Here is a 26,518-nt window from a genome sequence, read left to right on the forward strand (position 1 = left end):
TTGAGCTGCTGGAGAGTGCTTGGCAGGGCACAAGGTGCTGCTTCCCTCCCCGCCTTCCCTCTGTCCCCTCTTCTTTCTCTCCTTCCTTGCTCTCCCCCCTTTCTCCTGACATGGTGCTGCTTCCCTCCCATCCCTTTTCTTTCTCTCCTTCCTTGCTTTCTCTCTCCCCTCCCCCCTATTCTCCCGAGCACAGTGCTTCCCTCCCCAACTTCCTTCCCATCCCCCTTTTCTTTCTTTCTTTCTTTCTTTCTTTCTTTCTTTCTTTCTTTCTTTCTTTCTTTCTTTCTTTCTTTCTTTCTTTCTTTCTTTCTTTCTTTCTTTCTTTCTTTCTTTCTTTCTTTCTTTCTTTCTTTCTCCCTCCCTCCCTCCCTCCCCTCCCTCTCCCTCCCTCTCCCTCTCTCCCTCTCTCTCTCTCTCTCTCCCCCTCCCTCCCTCCCCCTTTCTCCCAGCCATGGCTCTTTCCTCCAGTGCCTGCAGCCACTTCGGGGGGCTCCCCTTGCACCCCCGCTGGAGAGGGGTCACTCCAGCTGCTGCAGGGATCCTCTGCCAGCAGGGCCAGCAAGGCTGGCACAGGCTGGGTGGCTTCTGGTGGCGTTACTGCTATCACCCCGCTCCCCCAGGCTCTGCCAGTTCTTCCGGCAAGGTGCGACGGCGCAGCTGATCTATGTGTCTCTGGAAGACCTGGCCCCCTTCTGATGAGACCTCATACAAGTGGGACCCAGTGACCTGCAGCACCTGGGCTGGTAACCACTCCAGCCCGCTCGCAAATTCTTCACGTAGACCGAGTCCCCTGGAAAGAATCCCCTAGTGTCTTCTCTTGTCTCGGGGGAGCTGTGGAGGTCTGGGGCCCCATCAGGATGCAACCTATCTAGCCTAGTGGTTAACCTCCTACCCATGAGCAGCTCTGCAGGGTTTAGGCCGGTGACTGGGTTGGGGGTGATTCAGTTCCCGAAAAGGAAGGCTGCTAGGCAGTGGTCCCAATCCCCCTGCACTATGCGACCCAGGGCCTCCTTGGTGGTGTGCACCATGCGCTCTGCTTGGCCATTAGTGGCTGGATGAAAGGGAGTGGACAAGGTACCTATTCAGGAACTCCTGGAAGTCCCGGGAGGTAAAAGCAGTACCATTGTCTGTGACTAAGGTCTTAGGGATCCCGGTGGTGCAAAAGACCCTCCGTAGGGCTCTGACCATGGCTGCGGTGGAGGTTGAAGCTACGGGAATCACCTCCAACCACTTTGTGTAGGCGTCCACAAAGATAAAGAATATTTAGTCCTGGTATGTACCCGCAAAGTCTAGGTGTAGCCGGGACCACGGCATGCAATTGGACTCCCAGCGGTGGACGGGGGCGCTGGGCAGATCTGGCCGGGACTCTTGGCAGGGTTGGCAGCTTCTAACCCACCCCTCTATCTCTTCGTCCATTCCCGGCCGCCATATATAACTACGTGCCAGGGCCTTCATACACACTATCCCGGGTACATCTTGTGCAAGGCTTCAAACACCTGCTTCCGAAGTGGGAGGAGGAGCCACCACCCTGCTACCCCAGAGAATGCACCTCTTGTGTATGAACAGTTCATCCCAGCGGGATGCAAATGGCCTGAAATTAGCGTTCAGTTTGCCTGTGGGCCACCCCCTCCCCACCCAGTCTAAAACGCGTGTGAGGATGCGGTCTGCCTGTTGCCTGAGCTACCTCAGCCATGTGAAGTGGCCTCTCCGGTAGAGTCTCCAGTAGCATCAAGTGGTATGCAGGGGCCGGGTCGGGGTTCATTGAGGCCAGCAGAAGGCGGTTGAGGGCATCTGCGTGTCCCATTGTTTTGCTGGGGCGATCAAGCTTATACATGTACAAATTGAGGAACTGGTTCCACTGCAGGATGCGCTGTGTCAGGATTTGTGGCGTCTGGTGGTCCGGGGTGAGGAGGTCCAACAATGGCTTGTGGTCCATGGCAATCGTGAAACGCCTGCTGTACAGGTAGTCATTGAATTTGTACACACCCGCCACAATTGCCAATGCCTCTTTGTTGATTTGAGTATAGTTACGCTCTTCCGGGGTCAGTGTCTGAGACTAATAAGCCATGGGGATCTCCCTCCCGTCTGGAAGTTGGTGACCCAGGATGGTGCCCACCCTGTACGGGGAAGCATCACAGGCTAGAATTATTGGAAGGGACTCATCAAAATGGTGGAGCACAGCATTGGAAACCAGGATGTCCTTGACTGCCTGAAAAGCAGCCACCTGCTTTTTTCCCTAGACCCACATGGCATGTTTATTGAAGAGCCTATGTAGGGGTTCGGTGAGGGCGACTCTCTCAAATGCGGTGGCTTCGTTGAAAGCGAGTTGGAGGGTCAGCTCTTCCTTTGCGAAAAGTTTTTGCTGGAGGCCCTAGACAAATCGATCCTGCAGGGCTTCCTCCAGGTTGTCGAAGCTGCAGTTTCCACCGATTTAACGGAGAGCAGCCAGGTAGATGGCAACCGTCCCTCCTGCCCCCTGATCTCTCTTGTGGAACAGGAAATGGCGGGTGATGATGGATGGCTGGGGTGAGAAATGCCCAGTCAGGAGTGTGACTACCTCCTCGTAAGTCTTCGCGGTGACTTTCGCGGGGGCAGAGAGACCTTTGGCGCTCTTGAATGTAGCATCCCCACAGACACTCAGGAGCATATCTGCTTTCTGCATAACAGCTTTCTGCTGTTGTCCGTAATCACATTGGCCCGTAGGTAGCAGTCGATGCACTCTGCGTAGGTCTCCCACCTTTCGGGTTTGGTGGGATCAAACTCTGCAATGTGGCCTGTCATCCCACTCGGGGCAACCATGGCAGCAGCGGGCGCTCCAGCAGTGGTGGTCACTCCATACAGCCCTCTGGGCTGCGTGCCTTCTTCGTTTCCAGCCAGGTCGGTAGTTTCCCAACAGGAAACTGGCTAGGATCCCACCTTCATCGCCAGTGTAATGTACTGAGTTCTGAGACGTTTAGAAGGCAATATGCTTTATTGGCTAGTACATCAGAAGACAACATGGCGGGGCCAGGTCCCTGATTATATACATCTCCCGGAACAACCCCCTTACCTGGCCAGGTCCAATCCTGGTCAGTTAAACTTTCCGTCATAGGCGGATTGCATTTAGTCCTTATGTCCGGCGACCTGTGGTTTCCCACTGGTCACCTTCGCGCACACGTACTTGTGCTGTGTTGTAAATTCAGGGGACGTATTGCAAGACACAACACTTGCAAACTCTTTATTTTGGCTTCTTTCTCAGCGTGTGTGTGTGTGTGTGTGAGAGAGAGAGAGAGAGCAGCCAGTTCTGAGGGATGAGGAAGTTTGTATTCATTTTAGGGAATAGGAAAGCCTCCTGGCTCCACCCCCAAAATCCCCAGATATTTTTGCATTGGAGCTGGCAACCCTATGCTCTGTTGTCCACGGGGAAGATGTTTTGATTCAGAAATGAGCAGCATTTACTGTACTGTGATCATCGGTAAATTGATAGTGTTCACTGATCAAGATCTAAGCACTGGTCAAGATAACTGATCAAGATCTAGCAAGTTCACTTACTTTTTCAGATGCCAGGTGATGAAATCATGATTTCACTTTAAGTGCAATTATACAGGTGTTTGCAAGCCTTAGCAACATAATTCCCCTGGCTTTTCCCACCTTTTGCCCTCTTTATGTTTTTAATGATTGGTTGGGGGGGGGGGCTACTGCACCTTTCTTAAATCTTCGTTCATGAAGTCAAGCCAAGAGAGAGAGAGAGAGAGAGAGGGGGTGGTGGTGGTGGTGGTGGTTGAGTTCTACTGGAGGCTGCCTCTTCCACCGTAAGAGCACCTGGAAGTCATGGTGACAATTCATCTGTTTTTGAAAACTGGTTATGAGTTTGGGGGGGGTGGTGGTGGTGCAGAACCTAGTTTTGCTTAGGGCACCAAATAAGCTAGGGCTGACCCAGTTTGTAATCAGACTGTTTTGTGTGTGTGTGTGTATGTGTGTCTGTGTAGTGTGTGGGAGGGCGTGCAAACAAGCCTGCAGTGCTCACTTTAAGAGTCCTGAAAATTAACCTTTCCTTTTTTGCTCACTGGGGTGGGGGGGGAGGGTTAGCAGTCTAACAAGTGCTCTTGCTGCAGCATCTGGAGAGGAGTAAAACTTTGGAAACCCACCCACCCACTCCAGAAACTCCATGATTCTTCTTTGGAGTCTATAAACATTCCATGACTTGAGCAAACCCATTTCATTCATCTTCCTTAACAGAGACTGCTTTGCACAATGGTTAGAGGGGGGGGGGGCACAAGTCGATAGCCTTGTCTATGGGGTCAAAAAGCCAGGCACAGGCCTGCATACCCTGCACGCCCTAACAGATATACTTGTAACTAGAGTGGGTTGTAGGAATCATATGATTCCACTCTTAGCCTATCTACATTGGCTCCCAATTTGTTTCTTAGGCCAATTCAAGGTGCTGGTGTTACACTTCAAAACCATGTATGGCTTGGAACCAAAATATTTGAAGGAAAAGACTGCCTGATCTCATTCCCATGATTGCTAGGTCATCTTCCGAAGCCTGAATTCAAGCAGCCCAGCCTTCTTAGATTAGGCAGGTGGCAACCCAAAACAAGGCTTTTCCCCACTGAACTATAGAACTCTCGCATCAGGGATATTTGCCTGTTCCCTTCCGTAACTCTCTGCTGCCAGTGGGTGAAGATTTCTTTGTTTCATCCGGCATTTCCTCAATAATTCTGCCTTCCTGCTCTATCTTTTACTTACTGTTTTATGTTCTTTTCATATGCATTTGAGTTTTTAAATTGTTTTTATGTGTATAGTGTTTTAACTGTTAGCCACCTTGTTAGTCCTGACTGGGGGGGGGGGGAGTTGGCAGACCAATTTTTTGAGTAAATAAATGAATAAATAAGCAGCACACATTTATTATACAAAATAAGTATGGAAAAGGAAGAAAACATGGAAAACATGAAATAAAGTTAGACCAAGAGAAATGAAGATCAGTGTGGTCAAACCAACAGAGGGCTAAACAGAGACCCACTCTAATGGTACAGTTTACTGCGTGCCAAGTGGGTGATCCAAAGTCTCCCATACATACTTTCCACAAGTGTGGATTATGCAAACATATATTGTATGGTATAAAGGGTTTTCTTTTTCTTTTTCTTAAAAAAAAAAGAAAACTTCCCCATTTATGTATTGAAATATTCATATCCCTCATTTCCTTTGCATATATATATATATATATATATATATATATATATATATATATATATATATATATATATATATATATATATATATATATATATGCTCACAATCTCCTTTACCTTCCTCCCCCACAACAAACACCCTGTGAGGTAGATGAAGACATTGGATTTATATCCCGCTCTCCACTCCAAAGAGTCTCAGAGCGGCTCACAATCTCCTTTCCCTTCCTCCCCCACAACAGACACCCTGTGAGGTGGGTGGGGCATGAGAGGGCTCTCCCAGCAGCTGCCCTTTCAAGGACAACTTCTGCCAGAGCTATGGCTGACCCAAGGCCATGCCAGCAGGTGCAAGTGGAGGAGTGGGGAATCAAACCCGGTTCTCCCGGATAAGAGTCCACACACTTAACCACTATACCAAACTGGCTACTGTACTGTAGCACCTCCCATTTATTGTGGTTTTTAAATTATTTATGTAACTGTCTTTTAACTGTATTTTATTAATTGCATTTTATTATGAATTGTATTTATTGTAATCATGGTACACACCATGTCTTGTGAGCCACCCTGCACCTGCCTCGGCGGGGAGGGCGGGATATAAATAAAAGTTTATTATTATTAAGACGACTTTACTGATTGCCCTGTTTTTCCTTTGTAGATTTTTGGTTTGCCATATATTTATTAATGTTCCAGTGTTGTTGCTACCTAATAAATTTGAGTGCAAAAAAAGGAAGAAACTAGTTGTAGTGCTATGAAGAACTGGTGATATCATTACAAGATGAGCCGCCTGAACTTTGGCAAGAGTTTGGGCCTATCTCCTGGGAACGCCAAAAGGTAGAAGTTCATTCATGAACTCTCCCCATTTCATAATCCATCACTGCTCCCGTTCAAAGTTAAGGGTTTCTGTCACCTCACTAATCAGGAGATGGTTTTACTATGGTCTTCTTTGCTGCTGACATGCTAACAAATGGTAAGCTGACCTATGCTGCTGTTCTCTATCACCCTGTTGGGTGAGCCTCTTGCTAGTTTGTAATAGGAAACATGGGAGGCGAGAGGGAGGACAATTGGGCAGACTACATACTGATGCTTTTCAAGCATCTGTCCATTGATGGTACCTGCTAGCTATTAATCTGGTCAAACTAACAATGTTTCATTGATACTGGACCCATTTCACTAATATTCATTGCAGTCTATAATGTGGAGTCAGCCCTGTGCCAAAGCAGGAGACACACGTATTTATGATTATTAGTACAATATTGAATCATCCTGAACCAATTACTGATCCAATTACCGTGTCATTATTATCTTCTGAATAGAGCTTGATTTGTCAGTGATAAATATGAAGCAATTAAACCACCTTTTTACATAATAAAACACTGCAGGTGTTTATTCTTAAGGCTTTATGGATACCAACAACCAATAGATTTAATTAAAAATCCCTTACAATAAATGGGAATTTCATTAAATTGGTCTAACATTAGTACATCTTTGTAGTCAATGCTTCTGAAAGATATTATTAGGCTCTCTTTTCCTTAAAAGCTGCACTAAGTGACCAAACAATATGACTCCAGTGTCCTAATCTTCCAAATAATTAATGAGTCTTCTTTAAAGAACATTTGATTGGCTTGTAAAATTATTACCTCAGTCAGGAAGAGGAAAGGTTTTACTTTAATGTTTTTGGAGGAAAATGAATGCTGTTATTAACAACAACAAAATAAAGCCACAATCCCTACCACTGTATCAGAGACACTTACTTCTGAGTAAATGCTAAGGATTTGTCTGTAAAATCATTTTTACACATAAATCAGAGCATTCTTCATTATATGTATGTGTAATTAACTCTTCACTAACCCTATTGAAAATAAACTCATGCATGGGAGTCCATTTTTCTTCCAATTTCTAACGATGCAAAAGCGCAAAGGGATCCTTGAAGAAATTGAAGATGTCCACATTTCCCTATGTTCTCTCATGCTTTGCTTATAGGAATGATTCTTCGTTTTATTCTGATTGCCACTGTGGATTGATGCAAAGACATTCATGGTAGCAATAGTATTTTCATATGGAGCGTTTTCGCACTCACCTTCAGCCGGCACGACGCCCCTCTTCACCGCGCAGGATCTGCGCAGATTTCGCACTTAAAGCCTCGGAGCAGCCGAAAGAGCCGGAAACTCCCGGCGCAAAAGCCGCGCAAACGGAAACTGCTTTTTGGCGGTTTACGTTTGCGCCGCAAAAGCGCTGGGAGTTTCCGGCTCTTCCGGCTGCTCCGCGGCTTTACATGCGAAGTCCGCGCAGATCCTGCGCGGTGAAGAGGGGGGTCGCGCCGGCTGAAGGTGAGTGCGAAAACGCCCATGGAGATTTAGCCCTAGGCTTGCCTTTCCCACCTGCCATTTCCCCACATTACCACTGACAAGATTTTTGCTAGACTTAAGTACCCTATATACTCGAGTATAAGCCTAGTTTTTCTGCCCAAATTTTGGGCAGAAAAAAACCCCTCCTCGGCTTATACTCGAGTCACTATTCCGCCCGCATCCCCGGAATTCCAAGGACAGCTAAAGCTGGAGTTCAACTCTCCCTGTCGTCTCCCTCATTTGGCAACCTTCGGCTGATCACTCCCTTTTAACGCCGTGCTAATAATAACCTTCTGTCGGCATCCTCTGAGGCTGTGAAGCCCGGAGAGACAGACCGTCAAGGAAGCGCTGCACAACAGCGGGATTAGCCGGAGAGAAGGGCAAATTGGGGAGGTGGCAAGAGCTGCTCCATCTGCGAGGCGGGGGAAAGGCGATGGCGGCGGCCTCAACCCCAATCACCTCAGACTCAAACTCCTCCTCAGCGGGCGCCAAGGGAGACCCGCCGCTGCTGCTCCTCCCACCCCTTCAGCCGGTCCTGCCGTGACGCCTCCATGTTGTGCGCAGCCGCAGCAGCTCCCGGCAACCGTTGTATCCGGCCGGCGCCTTTTTCTCCTCCTCCCTTTCCCCCTCCCTGCTTCCCCGTAGAAACTGCCGTTGCTGCCGCTGTTGCCACCTCCCTCCCCCTTTTTCCCCCTTCACCCGGCTGCGCCCCGATCACAAGCTCGCCTCCCTTCCTTCCCCCCTCTATGACGCGATGGCAGCGGCCAACTTCGGCAAGATCCAGATAGGGATCTATGTGGAGATCAAGCGCAGCGATGGTGAGCGGCGGTGGGGGGCGAAGGAAGAGAGTGTGGGATGGATGGATGAACGGAGTGGTTGTGGAGCGGCCGCAGGAGGAGCATCAGCAGCCGCCGCCCCCTGCTCTCCTCATTGAAGGGGGAGGGGTCGTGCTGGGACTGGTGTTTTCAGTCTGACCAGAAATAACTTCTGCCTTGGTATTGTTGATTTGTGTTCTGCACCACCATTCTCCTCATCTTTCATTGCAAGCAGCATTGTGGCCTTACCTGCCACAGGAATAGTAACTGCTGCGTTTCCCACCCTCGGCTTATACTCGAGTCAATAAGTTTTCCCAGATTTTGGGGGTAAAATTAGAAGCCTCGGCTTATATTCGGGTCGACTTATACTCGAGTATATACGGTATATAACTTGTAGTCAGACTATTGTTGTAGTGTTTTAAAGCTGTGGTGATACCCATCCATGAAAAGTGGGAGGGGAAGCAGCAGGTGGTTGTGGAAATGACACCAGGAGTGTCATCAGATGGAGAGAAACAGTAGGGAAACCTGTGCCTTCTGTTCGATACTTTCTCAGAAAAGATCATACAAAGCAGATTTGGGGGGAAACTGCAGCAGAGTAAGGAAAACATGAACGGTTAGAAGAAGCATGACAATGCTACGCAGAAGCAAATATTAAATCCATTGTGATTTGGACAGAAGCACAGAGCTCCATATGTAACAACCTTGGATGCGCATATGGAGTTCCTGTATGTCTGTGTAATATGAAACTCTGTCATTTTAATGGGGGTAGTGCACACATGGATTGATGCTTTTCATCACAAGAAATAGTCAAAGTGTTCAGCGAGCCCCACATCTGGAAAAGGCTTTAATTAATGCATCTTACAGGATGGCTGCCTAAAATTAGATTATCTTACTTAAGATTGATAATTATTTAGCACAACTTCCATCACTTGTTTTCATGGTCATCAAGCACTGTTAAACATACATGCTTTTTTTAAAGAGAGAAGTACAAACATGGGGATTTAAGCTAGAAATATACATTTTGGCCTGGCAAATTAAGCCTTTGGAAAATACCTGTATGTTTATCTATGAGTAGAGTAGTGTACGATGATAAACACCTGGAATGGTTTGATCTTCTATGAGATTCCTCATAGGCATATAGAATAGATCCAAGCTACGTGTTGCCAACTTGCCAGCATGGAATAACCATGTGATCTGTCCTAATGACATGGGTGCGATATATAGATGCTCCCTGAGTAGGAACGATTTACAAGGGATCGAATGTTTCACTATAGACTGCCCAGTAGGACATGACCACCCCTTTGTTCTGAAGTTACTTGTTTTAAATAAGTTGTGCAGAATGATAATATTTGGGAATCTCTCTCTCTCTCTCTCTCTCTCTCGGCTTGACTTCTCAAACGAGGATTTAAGAAGGGTGCAGTAGTCCACGTCTGCTGCAGGCTCGCTGGTGGCTGACAAGACCAATGCGGGACAGGCAGATCCGGCCACAGTGGCTGCAGGGAAAAGTCTGATTTGGGGTTGGTGCTGTAGCAGTGCGAGTCTTCCTCAATCTCCTTTTGTCCTCAAGACCAGCTATGCGTGCGTTCTCAAAGGAAGAGACAGCCTGGTGGATGGTGTGCCTCCATGCTTTGCGATCTGAGGCTAGGTCAGACCACTGGTGATGGTTGATGCGACAGGTGCCAAGGGATTTGGGAATATGGACCTTTGAAATCTCAGTTCCAATCATGTTTTAACGGAACATTGATTTAACTGAAACTTACTTCCAAGTTGATATGTGAAAGACTGTAGCCCAACCTCAAATTGTCTTTGTGTACTGCACAGCCAATTAGATGAGAAAATTTGAATACAATCAATACCGTAGCTGTTAAAAATTCTTTCGCCAACATATATAATCTGTATACTGGATAATGATAGACACCTACAGAGTATGAACTTGTGAAATTTATTCATTATGCAGTGTGACTTGCCTTTGTGATAATACAGAATAATACCATTGTTTCAGAATTGCTGGTTTGTTCTGATACAACTAATGTCAATTTTTTGTTTTCCTAGTTGGACAAATTAGTAGACACTCCCATTTTTTTATTGCCGAATCTTTGGTATGTGCCACTGTGACAGATTATCAAGAGACAATGCCTCACACAGTCTGAGAACCTTTGAGTGACAGGCTGTTTGAACAGAATTCTGTGGAGACAGGCGGTTAAGAAATGACTGTTGGGAACATACTGTTGAAGAAGAGACAGTTAAGCAGTGATGGTGGACTGGGAAAGAGGCAAAAGGAGTAAGGATCAGAGAGGATACCCATTCAAGCCAAAGAGGGAAATTGCTTCTAGTTAAGAGAAGTAAACCTTACCAGTGAAAAGGGAAATAGCTCTTAAGATCCCTGGTCAGTGCATGAAGAAGATTTGGGGAACTGGGTTGTATGTTCCTCCCTTCTAAATTTGAACTGTCAGAGAAACTGAGAAACCTACGCTTAGGTTTCCCGTGCCTGTTAGCCGCCCTGAGCCCGCCTGGCGGGGAGGGCGGGATATAAAAATAAAATATTATTATTATTATTATTATTATTACGCTTAAGTGTTAAAGCAGAAACTGAAAAGAAAGCCTCTCTCCTCAGAGTTTTAAAAGGCCTTACCGAATATCAGAAACACTTACTTGTTGGCAACATTATCTGGAACTAGTGTGATTACAAAGTTATCTCAGTTTTTATCATCTGTTCTCCTCATTCATCCTACACCTGATTCTACCTGACCTTTTCTCCTCTAAGTTAAATAAAACATATATCAAACTTCCAAAAGCCTCTTCTGTGCCATTTAAGAAGGTGATTTTGTCTCTTCCCGCAGCTCCCTGGGCTGGGCCAGCATCACAATATATATATATAATAAAGTTTCTGGGTGGAACAGCTATAGAAAAACAGATCAGAATAAAACAGATATGGGACTGCTCAGCCAGAAAGAAGAAAGAATAGGGAAAATTCTATGTGTGAGGGAGAGAAGAGGCAAGATCTCTAGAGCCACTCTCAAATTTGTAATGCAGCGGTTGAGCCAATAATTCATAACATTTACTATTATCAAAGATTTCAGGTTTTCACGGCTGGTAACATCATTAGGGTTTGTAGAATCTTTCGGGATCAAGTGCCGTGTTCTACTGGAGAAAGTTTTCCTTCCAGACGTTTCCAGACAATGGTCACATTCAACAGCCAGTTTCCTTATCACTACCCTTCCAGGAAGCCCCACCAAACAATGGGCACATCCACAAACCAATTGCCCTTTCATCACACCCCCTCCAGCCTAGAAATAGCAGCTCTCCAGCAGCCTTGGCTCCACTCAATGCACAGCAGCCAAGAAGGTCTGAGCGCCTGCTCCGGCTGCAACGCCACTGAGGATGTTCTCTGCAGCTGAGAACGAAACGTCTGGAAGGAAAACTTTCTCCAGTAGAACACGGCACTTGATCCCGAAAGATTCTACAAACCCTAATTTACTATTATATCCATTATATTTTATTGATGACTGATTAATCAGCTAGGAAATTCCGGATGCAATTTTCATCCTACTTAAGTCCTTTACACAGCCTCTGTTGATTTTAATGGTCACACATTGCCTCCTTCCCTCCCTTCCTTCCCTGCTAACATGTAAGAAACAACCATTTGTTCTTACTGAATAGATATTCATGATAAAAGGTGTGTTTTCTATAGCAGAGAAAACACATTCAACACAAATATTATAAAGAAATTAAGGCCTCTAAAAATAGCTGCATAGAATATAAGAAGTTGATTCCAGTTAACAATTCAAACTAAGTGAAGCAATAACCCCAGGAATAAATTCATAAACTACAATTAACTATATTTACAGTAAGTAACTTGGTTGGAAACACCTATTCCCTTTACTGATGAAATAAAACCTGCCTCCTGCAAATGCCAAAATAAGTTAAATGAAGATGCTTTTAACAAGGTTATTACTTAAGCAATGACAGGTTTACAGATTTTAGCACCGCTGGGTTTTCACAGGAGCTGCAGCAAGTGCTAAAATAACACACACCTTCAGGTTCATTAAATTCACCAACTTGTTGAAAGAAGGGATATGTTGCTACATTACTATTGTGCCTCAAAGAACTGTCTATAAATAAGGCCCACTAATAACAACTGTTCTAAGAGCCAAAACCAATCATATGATTATTCCATCTACTTAATAGAGAAAAGAAAGATGAATGTAAGCAGAAAAAAAAATTGTTGAAGGAGAAAAAAAATATTTTGCATGGTTTGATCCCATGATCACAAGGTATTTTGTCATTTATCACAATTTTTTCTATAACAAAAAAGCTCATTCATCACAAACTTTCTGTATCAAAAAGCTTATGGTTTTATTATATGAACCTGGATTCAATAAAAGGAACATTCAAGGGTGACAAAAATATCTATTTATTCTTAGGCTATGAATATTTACTTTGTCAGGAAAAGTCCCTTGTCATTATTTTAAAAGTAAGCTGATTTATAAGTAGCTATGAATGAAATAGTACAGTCTATTATTCTTTGAAAGGAACATTACCTACTCTTATATGTCTGTTTGGGAAAGGACCGAAGCTAACTGAAGGGGAAAAAAAAGCAATATTTCTAATAAATCAATAGAGCACGGCCTTCAGAGACCTAGAAGACATATGGATGGTAATAGAGTATCTCAGGTTGTCTTGTGAATGATTCCATCTGGATGAGGGCTTGGTGTTATTCACAGCCTTCTTCCCCCTAAAACACCTTCAATCTTATCCACAGGCTGGATCTCAAATGTCAGACCACCTGGGACATGCAGCTGTCAGGCTGAAAGGGGAGATGGCTGGGACTAGCCCTAGCCTGCTCATCAAGCAGATACTGTCAGTGACAAGCAGGAAAAGCGAGGTGCGTGGGGGTGACAGGAGTATCAAGGGCAAGGAAAAGTGGAGTTCAGATGCAAAATTTATTTATACGTATATGTATGAGTGGTGCTATGTTTTGCGGGTAAACATAGTGACACATAATAGGAGATTTAGTGCTTTCATGCACATCAGTATTTCTAAGCCTCTGACATTTGTCAGCCGATGTTTTATTCTGATGTTTAGTTCAGTATGAGGCAACGGATTCTTCTCCTTTTGACACCTAAATAAATCGGCAAGGCACTTACCACCGTCGCGCAACTAGAAAAGAAAGCTGCGGATAGGTCTGCATTATTTACGATCAGGCCGAAGCAGTAGTTGAACCCGTCTTGGTAAACTTTTCTGTATGGTAGTAAAAAAAAAACTTTCTCAGGAACAGATGTAAGTTTTAATCACATTCAATATGTAGGAGAATTTTTTTTAATTGATTTTATGATTTAAGTAGGAATATGGTTAACAGTGTACATCTGACTGTTCATGACGGGCCAAGTGCATCAGGGAATCTCCATGATTAAGGCTGCAGATGTACGAATACTTTGGTATATGTTGATCGTTGTTTATCACAAGCATCTATAGCCATGTAATTGCACTTACATGTACATAAAGTACAGTTTTGCTTGTCCTGTTAATTCAGCAAACGCGATTCAGTGGCTTTTAATGCGATGACATGAGCTGTGAGGTCATCATGTGTTGAGAAGGCAACGTGTGGATAATGCAGCATGTACATTGTACTGAACTTAATATCATGGATGAATGGTGTGACCTGAAAGAGTTACAACCATCTAGGCCGACTGACTTCAGCAAATTTAGGAGGGTTTTCACCAACTTAATCATCATACCTTAACATACAACATTAAACTGCAAAAGCACTATGGATTAATTTTTTTTCATAGTCCAGTTTAAAATGGTGCACTCCAATCAAATCTTCTTTGAGGAAATCTGAAGAACACCATTACCCAGTCTAGAAAAGAGAAAGAAAACAGACTTTCATTGACTTCCATAGAATTATGTAACGAGATATCTCTAGTAAGAACCTGCTTGCCTCCACCCTGAGCTAGCATTTCATTTTTATGACGGGTGAAGAACATTGCACTGCAAACATGGTCATAAGAATGGCCATCCAAAAGCTCTAATTCATCAAAGAAATCCAACATGCATGACAAAATGCAGCACAGACTAGCACTCCAATTTATGCTATCTTTACTGTATATTTTGGATCTGTTTCTTTCAAGATCATTGTTGGCTAGCTGTGCAACAATTTATGTCCATGTTGTTGCTCCATAAAGACTAGTTCCTCTTTTTCCTTCCTTCCTTCCTTCCTTCCTTCCTTCCTTCCTTCCTTCCTTCCTTCCTTCCTTCCTTCCTTCCTTCCTTCCTTCCTTCCTTCCTTCCTTCCTTCCTTCCTTCCTTCCTTCCTTCCTTCCTTCCTTCCTTCCTTCCTTCCTTCCTCCCTCCCTCCCTCCCTCCCTCCCTCCCTCCCTCCCTCCCTCCCTTCCTTCCTTCCTTCCTTCCTTCCTTCCTTCCTTCCTTCCTTCCTTCCTTCCTTCCTTCCTTCCTTCCTTCCTTCCTCCCCTTCTGTCCCCTCCCCTCATGCTTGCCTATAATTAATCTTTGAGGCTCGAAGGATGTACTTTTAAATATATATTTGGTCCTATTGAAATCAGAGAACACAGAAATGTCAATCTCCAGGTGGGACCTGGGTATTTCTTAGAATTACAACTGATCTCCAGACTACAGAGATAATTCCCCATGGAGAAAATGGATGCTTTGGCCTCTGTGGCGTTGTACCCTACTGAGGTTCTCTCCAGGCTCCACCCTCAAATTTTCAGGAGTTTCCCAACCTGAACCTGACAACCCAACTCCTCAATCATTGTCAGTGGCCAGATGGGACCTGGGAACCCTAACATCAGAAACTTGAACATCCACCAGTTCAGCTCACCAGCTGTTCATCAGCGGTGAACAGTCTGAGCCTGTTTTTCAGGCTACTTCTAGAGTATTCAAACAGTACAGTGCAGTGCCATTACCAGTGTTTCACTCATTGATGTTCTCTCAGAGCCCTATGGAAATCCTACCTTCTGTCCTCCCTATAGACTTGTTATCACCGCACGCTGCTCGTCACCTAACAATATAAATAAACAATGAGCAAATCAAGTCAGCGATTACAGATAGACACCCAGTTTTGGAAGAAGCCTTACAATTTGGTGTGTGTTCAAGTAGGTATAATTGATGTTATTTGCAGATGGCACGTTCATTCGCAGTCATGCAGGAGGCATAGTCCCCCAACCACAATTTAATGACCTGACTTGAGCATGTATAACCTTGGGGAGAATCAGTGTTGCCGAATGTAGAGATACAAAAGTCTCAGCGAGGTAAGAAAATGAGGGTCTACTGCAACAGCTGCTGCACGGTTACATCATGGTTTAATAGTGGGGGTCTGATGCAACTGCCACCACCTCAACTATACCAGAATGTTGACAATTAATCTGAACTTGATGGTTCCACTGGGTGGTGGGTGATGGGAGGTGAGGGTCCACTGCAACAGCTGCTGCACAGCTACAAAGTGGTTTAATAGTATGAGATGGGGGTGGACAAACAGGCAGCATTTTGCACCATTTCTAATATTAGGCTTCCTTGTGGGGTTGGGCACACCTTTGGTTCCATTCAAAAGGAACATAGCAATTTAAGGAGGCTATGATTCCATGCAGCTGAGATCAAGTTATGTTACATACAGTCAGGCCTCAGATTCAGTGAGAGTTCACAGGAGCACAGCTCCTGAACCTTACTGAGAGTTCCACCTCCTCCTTCTGAGAGTTCCACCTCCTTGTCCATTGAATAGTATTGCAGCTGCATAACAGTCCCTGGATGAGCTCCACCACCTATTTTTCTACAAAATGACCGCTGCATACAGTGGATATGATATTGTTAGTGCTGTCAAGTCACTTGCAACTTAAGGCAACCCTATGGATTAATTACCTCCAAAATGGCTTAGCGTTAACAGCCTTGCTCAGGTCTTGCAAACTTTTATTGAGTCAATTCATCTCATGTTGGGTCTTCTTTTCCTACTACCTTCAACTTTTCCTAGCATTATTGTCTTTTAGAACCCAGTAATTATACCGTGTTACATTACAGCACAGGGGGACAATGGAATATTGATGCAATTAAACAATCACATCAGGATTTTTAAAACTGTGATTTAATTATTGCCCAGGTACGTGTGCATTGGTTAAATCACAGTACAAAATGGAATTGTATGTTGTATTGTAATCACATCAGTGTTCCTTATTGTCATTTGATTTAATCAAAGTGGCTTTGCATCAAGGCACACCGATTATATGTACCAGAAAAAATGTATATTGAGAACTTGGCAAAAAGTTGAAGAGGAGAACAATCCCCACTACCAATATCATTTTATGTGGGGATTTTAAGGCAAGAATAGGGTTGGGGCAAAAAGATGCAAGATCTGGTGTGAATGCTCAGTCTGCAGCTCACACACAATTTTTAGATCATTCAGCAAAAGATATGGTTGTAAATAAGTTTGGTTTAAAATTTTTGGAACTTCTCTTTGTTTAATCTACACATTCTACATGGCACTTATCTGGATGCATCTAGAGGGACGTTTACCTTTTTACCTACTCACAGAGCTAGCATGATTGATTATATCGCTATCTCTCTCTCCCTAATGAACTCAGTGGCCAGGTTTGAGGTTGTTGATTTGTCTGTAAGTGACCATTGCCCACAGCTGCTCATACTTACATCAACCCTAAGGCTCAACAAATATAAAGAATGATGGACCCCCAATTAACGCGCTGATGCCACTCTGAAAATTCAGTACGAACAATTATAGAAGTACCCCTAGTAACAACCAGTGATGTGCCTAAGTGCTATGATTACTACACATCAGGCCCATAATGTACAAAGTATCCTCTACACATTTAGGGTCAGACACATGGATTTTACTCTCTCTGGTCTCTCCAATGGGTCTGAGACAAAGCCCACCCACCAAAAGAAAATGATTTTTAATGTTTTAATCTCTTAATTATATAAATTGTTATTGTATTTAAAATTTGAATTTTATTGTTAGAATCTCTGTGTTGTAAGCCGCTCTGAGCCCGCTTCGGTGGGGTAGGGCGGGATATAAATCAAATCAAATAAAAATAAAAATAAAATAAAATAAAGGAAAACCTGTGATAATGTCTTAGCTTCATGTAGCCTCAATATCACTGAGAATAAACATAGACCGTTTTCGCACACAGTTTACCACAGGGTCACATTCCTGTTTTCTCCGCAGTGTCCGTCGGATTTCCCATTATCTGCACCGAAGTTACAGGAAGTGCCGCGGCTTTTGCATAGCAAACGTAAACCGCTAAAACCCAGTTTATGTTTGCTGCGCAAAAGCCGCGGCACTTCCTGTAACTCCGGCGCAGATAATGGGAAATCCAACAGACGCTGCGGAGAGAACAGGAATGTGACAGCGTGGTAAGCTGTGTGCGAAAACGGTCATAGTCTTTCTGTTGTCTTCACACAGAACAGGTGAGGGTGGGATTGTATTCATCAACTGCCAGCACTGCTTGTTGAGACTGATTGAGACAGAATATGAATGGGAATATTGGCATCTTTGTATGACAGGTCAACTGTAAGCAACATCCCCATTTTATCCCAACTATCAAACGATTTGCACCCTGAGCAGGATGAGGAAAGTCGGTGCCAAGGGCGGATCGGCCATTTAACTTACAGGGAAATTTCCTGATGGGTCACTAGTGGCCAGAAGCAAGCAGAACTAATCCTTGGGAACTCTGCCACTGTTTCAGAAGCCACTTTGCACAGATCTTTTAACAACAATGGTAATCAATTTCACCTTGTCAATTGCCTTTTTGTAGATTGTGGAAGAAAGCAATGAATAACCTAATTATCGTTATTGATGCCACTGAAGGCAATACTGACTTTCAGTCCTTCAGGGGCCACTCAGCTTGGCTTATTTCAGGGCAATTTTAATTTCCCATCTCATTTCTGGTTGGCCCCCTGCTCTTAGCATAGGGATGTATTCCCTTTTCCCTCTCAGGGCAAGCTTTTTCATACCCTTTGGCAAGTGGTTTACAAGCTATTACTGGGGAAGAGGAAGGGAGATGCATCTCTGGAATGGCAGCTTGTTTGCACTCATTTTAGCTCCTAGATGGCTTTAAATGGGGATTAGAAAGATTCAGGCATGGTAGGTCTGTCAGTGGCTGGATTAGATGGGCCATTTTTTCCAGTCTAGTGGGTTTATTTTTTTTAATGTTCTTCTTAGCCCTAGAAAAACTAGAGGCCAGCGTGGTGTAGTGGGGAAAAGCGGCGGCCTCAGATCTGGCTTGATCAACTGGGTTCAATTCCCCGTCTCCCATCCATGAAACCTGCTGGGTGATCCAGGCCAGTCACGTTCTTTCAGCCCCACCTACCTCACAGGGTGCTTTTTGTGGGAAGAGGAGGGGGAGGTGAGTATGACCCACTTTGAGGCTCCCATCAGCGGCGAAAGGCGGGGAACAAGCACCGACCCTTCTTCTTAGCCAGTTTGGTGTAGTGGTTAAGTGTGCGGACTCTTATATGGGAGAACCGGGTTTGAGTCCCCACTCCTCCACTTGCACCTGCTGGAATGGCCTTGGGTCAGCCATAGCTCTGGCAGAGGTTGTCCTTGAAAGGGCAGCTGCTGTGAGAGCCCTCTCCAGCCCCACCCACCTCACAGGGTGTCTGTTGTAGGCGAGGAAGGTAAAGGAGATCGTGAGCCGCTCTGAGACTCTTCGGAGTGGAGGGAGGGATATAAATCCAATATCTTCTTCTTCTATCTTTTAAACAGTGTGCATACTTTTGCTATTGCTTGGCTTACTTGTACAATTTGAATGTTCCTGTTCAGCAGCCTAGCCATGCAATGGCTAAAAGTCAAAAGCTCAAGAAGACAGCTTTTTCTGCATACAAAAACAACTTGGAGAAACACTTGAATCAATCTGCATTCAAAATCTGTTTCTACATGTGAAAACATGGATATGCAGAATTCCCAACTGTGCACAAGACTCATGCTTATTCCCTAAAAAGTGTCTGCAATGTACTTGGAAACTATGTCTCTAATTTCAGATGTGTGCCCAAATGGGTAGAATCATGGATAGGTCAGCTAATGGCCACATAGGTTTGCCCATGTTAATTCCAGCTCAATTCTACTTGGATTCACTTAGGTTGCTTCCCTGTGGTTAGACTTCTGAGATGAATTTAGAGGCTGCATAACTCTTACAGGCTAAAGTTCAGGAACTTTAAGACATGTTCAGATCTCTTGAAATGAATAAAACTGAGTAGAATAAAAATGACCAATCACTTCAACCATTTCATTTATTATTGAGTGAGTACCTTCATATCAACTGTGGTATACATTTACCTCCTTTTTTAGCTACTTGCCCCAATAAGCTGTACTTATTCCCTGTTATAAATTGCATAGCTGTACTTTTGGATCACTTCATAACTTGTCCACATACACACTGCGTTTTCTAAGCCAGTCTCTATGTAGTTGCCTGAAGATGATTCCCATGGAATTAAAAATTTATCCCCTTAAAAATGTTGGCATGCGCTCTGTTCACAGATTTTTCATGACAAATCTGCATAACACTTTTCATGTATGTGCTGTTATGGGAATCAATCGGAAAGCTTTCCCATGGAGGCATGGTTGCAAAGGAAATAATATATATATCTGCATACGATACTTAGATGGAAAATACAGCTTTCTTTCCATAATCCATTTGTGACAAGCATACCATCCGTTCCTGCGAGGAGGAGCATTTAAGAAGAGGAGAGGTGCTCTGGGACAGAATCTCAGCAATGCAAACCCAAGGAAGGAGCCATGGATTCTCAAGCCGGTATCACTCTGCCAACAGCTCCTCCAAGGCTTTTACTTGCTGCCAGAGCCTGCTTCAAACTGACACAGTTTGAAAAGTGGAAAGAAACGGAATTGAAGAAGCAAAAATAAATATTAAATCACGTAAGAATTAAACATTACCTACTTAAATAGCAATTACGCTTCTGAAAACAGGATCATCACACCTGTACGAGAAAAGACATGCATGCTCCAAACATCTGTTTGGATCCACCTGCCAGGCACCTGCTTTGCTGTTTCAATGCCATTTGATTGCTGGAGATGTAGAGGCTCTTGTGAGGTAATGAGTGATTTTACATTATGCATGATTGAAAACAGGTGTTGTAATGCTGCACAATTCGATGCATGAATAATTCAGCTTGTTTCCAGCAAGATATTTTAGAAGTATGCAACTGTATTTATTAATAAATGTGTAGGTTGTCCTTTAAGATAAATAGGTTATTTCTCCCTCCCATATTCAGATCACCTATAATAATTTATTTTTAGCGTGATAGAACTATTCTGGGAAACTGTATACACAGGGAAACCAAAAGGCCTGCTAATAAGGACAAACAAGTTTTCTCAGTGTTCCAGGGAAGAGGAAGAAAACATTACTTCAAACATATTTTTGCAGAATTGATAAAAGACAACTTGTCTAAAATGTGAATCTAATGCTTCACCCATGCAAAGTTATTAATAATTTCTAATTATGATTATATGCTTTTTCCTGTTCCTTACTCTTCAATATACTAACCCACAGAAGGTTTCACAGATCAGCCATTATCTAAAGCCACTATATGTAGGTGGGGAGAAGAACCTTTTTATTAGCACTCCTTGATGTTTTTACTGCAGTGGTTTTAACAATGTAAGAGACAAGTCTTTTTTTGAGGTGGGAGTGGCTTGCCTCCTTAGCCATGAAAGCTGTTGCGGTGAAAATCAGAGGTGTGCACCAAGGAGAAAAAAAATCATTATATTTTGTATCTTGGGTTCAAGGGTGATTTCCCCCCATAACTGCTTATGTTTCTGTAGGACATTACTAGTTCAGGATTCACATGTGTGTGAGGTTTTTTGTTTGTTTGTTCCTAGAGCTCTGGGACTATTACTACTAGAGGGTCTGGGGTAGCTGCTTATAAAGATAATGGAACTAAATTTGTTCAGTTCCCCCATTAATCTAAGAAACCCTAAATTTCAAGTGGGCCAAGGGGTTTGTTTTTACAGACCCACAAAGCAGCTGCCTCTCAGTGTGGGTTCAGTTCTTGCCACTGATTCCTGTGGGGAGATGACACTGAAACATTAAAATAACTTTTGTCTGCATTCATTTTGTGTTCCTACTTTTATAATGACTGAGTGACAATATATTTTTTAACCTTTCTGTTGAAGACTGTGTTTGACATACATTATGATTTTGGTCTGTTTGTTTCACAAAGTAAGGAAGGAGCTCAACAGCTTTTCCATTATTTCTTAATGTAGATTGGGGGGCTGGGATTTTTTTTCCTACCAAATGATGCCAAAATCACAGAGCAGTGAGGGCTACATATCACCTCAAGACCACTCAAGTTTCAAGTAAATTGGACCAAGGATTCCAGTTCCATGAGATCATGAGCAAGGTGCCCCCATCCACTTGTATTTTCAGAGGAGAAATGGAGCTTGGAGGCTGGATAGCCATTCTACTATTATTGCCTATGAAGCATTTTTTTTTTTTGGGGGGGGGGGTAGACCATTTGTTTTTCAACCAAATGTCAGCAAACTTTCAATGGAATGATTAGTGCCTGACCTTGAAACCCAAGCTTCAAGTAAATTGGACCAAGGGATCCAATTCTATCAGCGCTTGAACATGGTGCCCCCAGCCATCCTGCTTGCAGAGGGTAAATTGAGGGAATGGAGAAAAGAGGAAGCTCTCTGCAGCTTGTTTCTAAAGCTGATTGTCTGGGAGCACTCTGCTCTCCTTTCTTCCAAGGATCTGACTAGAAGGGAAGAATGCCATTCAGGAAATCAGCGGAATCAAGTAATAAGATGAGTGCATGCTGCATTGCTTGTAAGAAGTGGATCTTTTGGGGGAAAGGGTTTTTTGTTATCCCAGCAACCCCAGTTTTGTATTACCATTCTAGGAAATCACTGTTCTGACCTGAATCAACAATTTTCGTGTATATCTTTGGTTCAAGAATTTTGGCATGCACACCCCTAGTGAAAATGTTAATGCACTTTCCATCTGTGTGGTTTTTGCCTGCTAATGAATGTGTGTGTATGTGTGCGTGTGTGTAAAATGATAGCTGTGATCTTGCATTTAAAGATGAAACTTCACTGGTATTCCAAATATAGACAGAATTCTTAACTGTGCCATATTATCTCTCCAGAAGTGTGGGGTTTTTTTTAAGTTTATCTCCTTTCTTTCTACCCATTGGTTTCCAGTACAGCTGAATAAATTTTTTAAGTCTATGAATGTATGGTGGAAAACAAATTTAATCAGATGAACCCAAAGGCAGGACAAACCATAATAAGCTGCAGATCAAAATAATTAAGCACTTGCATACATTTTATATCCTGCCAAGAACTTGAGAAGACAGGACAAATTTAACCTAGCACCTAAAAGATAACACAGTACAGACTTGCTGAATATTTTAGAAAGAGTATGCCATATTTGCCATGCCATCACAGAAAATGCTTTGTCGTTGCCATTGGCTACCACTCACGTATTCTCTTAAGGTAGTATACCTAGAGCAAAGCCATGGATGATAATTAGCAAACAGAATGCTTCTTCATATAGGAGAAATTATTCTTCCAATAACTTGGTTCTCTGCAACTTAGTTTTTTGTTTTTTAAAAAAAACACTTTTAATTGCTTCCAGAAACAAGTTAAATGCAGAAATCAACTAAATACAAGAAATTGTACATGTATTTAAGTCTAAATTTCCCTTTATGTTCATCCTACAGCAAGTGAAATAGGCAGAAATAAGTTCTACATGCCCTGTTAAATGGGCATTCACCCCATGTTCCCCAAGTATTGTTGACAACACAAATATTTACTGCCAACTTTGGTGATTTTTGATATGGTTCCACCAAGATCAGGATCTGAACCTTTAATTGTATTCAAGTAGGCATTCATTTGCTTTTGATGGAACTCTTAACCCCAGAAGATCTGGGACTTTGTTCTGAGCCATGCAGCTCACTTAATATCTTGGCACACAATACAACTTCCTTGAGTCATAATTGCTGCCAGAATATTCTTCACACCTTTCACTCCAGGTACTGCAGTTCTCCAAATACATAAGATTTGAAAGCAACGTCTGTCAAAAAATGACACTGCCAAAATCTGGAAGACATGGCAATAAACCTGAAAACAGATGGGTAGAACAGACAAAGTAAGAGGTGTGTCTTGTACCACTCAGCCCAAGAAAATATGGTTTGGAAAATGAAGGCGTTATCCAACTTTCAAACAGTACTCTCAAAGAAACTGTTCTGCTAATATTGACAGGTATTGGCCAAGACAATGCTTACTGAGAATACTGATTTAATTATTGCAAAGATTAACAGGGAATGTTAGTTATTCAGGGGGCAATTTTTTTTTGAAAGCTTTCCAAATACATAGTAGCATTTTGATGATGATATTGCATTTATATCCCACCCTTCACTCTGAATCTCAGAGTGTCAGAGCAGCTCACAATCTCCTTTACCTTTTCTGTTCATTGAGCAACTCTGGTCTTCCTTGTATTTAGAGCCCAAGGAATGCATTCTGCTGCAGAAAGTCTCCTTTGCAATAGAGGACAGCATGGTACAAGTGAAGCAAAGAACAGACTTAAAACTTTTAACTTTATTTTTGTGTCACCTGCTCCCCCCTACTTAGTTTTGAAACATCCTCATCAACAATATGTATTAATTTTCACGTGAGCCTCTGAAGATCCAATAAGCAAGTCCTAAAAGGGATATGCTTGGAGAAGGTTTGCCACCTTGGCTGAAAAGAGCCAGTGCATTGTGGTAGTTAGACCAGGATTTGGAGAACCTGAGTCCACCCTCCACCATGAAGCATTCTGGGTAAACCTGGGCCATGGCAGTCAAAGGAGGCCTAACTTACTGACCTCAAGGCAGCAGCTTCTTCAAGACCAGGTAGGGCACCTAATAAGAAACATTAATAGCCTGATGGGTCCAACAGGAGTGGGGGTATACCACCTGCAGTACAGTCTCCCAGCCACCAGGCAGCAGCTAAGCATTGTGGTCAGGGTAGGAGGTCTGCCAACCCAAAGCATTAACTAGGGGCAAGAGAACATATGAACATATGAAGCTGCCTTATACTGAATCAGACCCTCAAAGGTCCATCAAAGTCAGTATTGTCTACTCAGACTGGCAGCGGCTCTCCAGGGTCTCAGTCTGAGGTTTTTCACACCTATTTGCCTGGACCCTTTTTTGGAGATGCCAGGGATAGAACCTGGGACCTTCTGCTTACCAAGCAGATGCTCTACCACTGAGCCACCGTCCCTCCCCAGAGGTAGTTCACAAGAGGGACAACAGTGGCCTCTAGCTAGCTCTATTCAAATCCAGCTGGGATGGGGCAAGGCGAGGAAGAGGTTAAAAGAGGGAGGAGTGGTGCTGGACTTGGCCAGCCTGGGTGGAACCTCAGGGTTAAAAGGGGGGATGTCAGAAGAGACTGGGCAAGTAAGAAAGGAAAGCTGGCCCAGCAAGGTTGAGAATGGGCGAAGGAGTAAGGAAGAAATCCTTAAAGTAGGAGCTGGGAACAGGGCCAAAATAAGGCTCTTAAACCACGACCAGCCTAGTAGAACTGCCAGGGCAGAAGCACAGCCCAGCCTCCTGAGCTTTTGAAAGGGCAGAAGTGGGCAGATAAAGGGAACTGCCCATGAGAGGAGGCCTGTGTAGACTTTGCGAAATCCAATAAATAAGAAATGAAGGGACACCATTGCATCTGGTGTGTCTCAGCTGCCTATAGAAATCAGTTTCTCTCCCCCCCCCCCCCCGCCAACAGCCTGTCATATACTACCTTATTGGACAGTTGTTGTGAGGACAAACTGGGGAATGGGGAGCAGAGTATGCCACTCTGAGCTGCGTGGAAGAAGGAGGGCATAACATCTGATAGACAGCATCTACTGGAGGAAACTGTTCGGTCTTTAAAGATGGAGCCGTGCAGTCCTCAACGTAGTTCACAAGATCTCTGACTGGGGAAACTCCTCAGCTGCACAGCTCTTTCAGTCAAAGCTGTTGAGCTTCTCCAGACATACCCTTTTAAGCATTCCCTGAGGAATCTGAGGCTCCAAGCTGGGGAGCTGCTTCCTATCATGTTTGTTCCAAAAAAACATGATTTCTTATATCGCTTGTATATTTTAACTTCTGCCTTGTTGAAAACCCAGTTTTTAATGTGAAAAAATTCAAAACTCCTGAATTAGTTGAGCCCAAACTGAAGAGGCTAAATGTCGCTGGCCTTCTGCAGACATGATACTGAGAGGTGATTTCAGCTGTGGGAACTCGTGCAGAGCAGAACTAGAGGGTGTCACTGAATGAATCCTCCATCGATGCTCACACAAGCATAACCTTTCTCAGGGTCTTTCTCCCTTCCCGCCCCCCCCCCCCCCCGCAATTGCCCTATGTACTAGTGATACTAGCATCTTGGCCACGTAGAAGGAAAATAGTTTTAGTACAGTTTACTTTTGATGTACAGTGTAATCCTCCCAGCCATGATGGGAGGTTTGACGCTGCATGTGTTTTCCTTAAAGCACAATCAGCGTAGATTTCCCTAAGAGCCCTCTGTGCACTGGCATACCACCCTGAGTATTAAACCACTACAAAGGAAAAAAACAAACAGGGCAATCTAAGATTATGATACACTTGGGGAGGACTGGAACTTGTTTATACATCAGTGCATCTCCTTCAATATTGTCTTTGAAGTTATTTTACCACTGTTTTCTTTGCAGCGCTCTGCCGCTAAAGATTGTTGTCTGAAAACACCAGAACAGTACACAGAGGTGGCACATAGTCCATCTTCGGAACCTGGAAACAAAGCCCAGCTCATGTACAGCTAGGTATCTGTGAGCATCTTCTGCCAGGTACTCATAATCTGATTTTCTAGAACAGTAGTACTCTCCTTGTTATTCGCAGCTGTAATCATGTTGAAGCTGTCAAGTGTTGTCTCCACGTCTTCAATTTACTTCTCAAACTAAATCCCTCACTCCTTTTGTATGTCGAAGCTGCCGTGGCCTGGAACTCATCTAGTCTTTGAGTAACATCTTCCAGATTTGTTCTAAACTGATTAGACACTGCTGAAGAATCAAATTCTCTCCCCCGGATAGTACAAAGCCATGTGTTGACAGACCTGGCTCTTTGCCATCAGCTGCACAACGATGCCACACTGCATCTTTTGACAGGCCCTCGTTCTGCACTGGTCTTCCTGAATACTCAGGCAGCCTGAAAAAAATTGAAATAA

Source organism: Heteronotia binoei, chromosome 16 (assembly GCF_032191835.1).
Source record: "Heteronotia binoei isolate CCM8104 ecotype False Entrance Well chromosome 16, APGP_CSIRO_Hbin_v1, whole genome shotgun sequence".
NCBI classification, from domain to species: domain Eukaryota; kingdom Metazoa; phylum Chordata; class Lepidosauria; order Squamata; family Gekkonidae; genus Heteronotia; species Heteronotia binoei.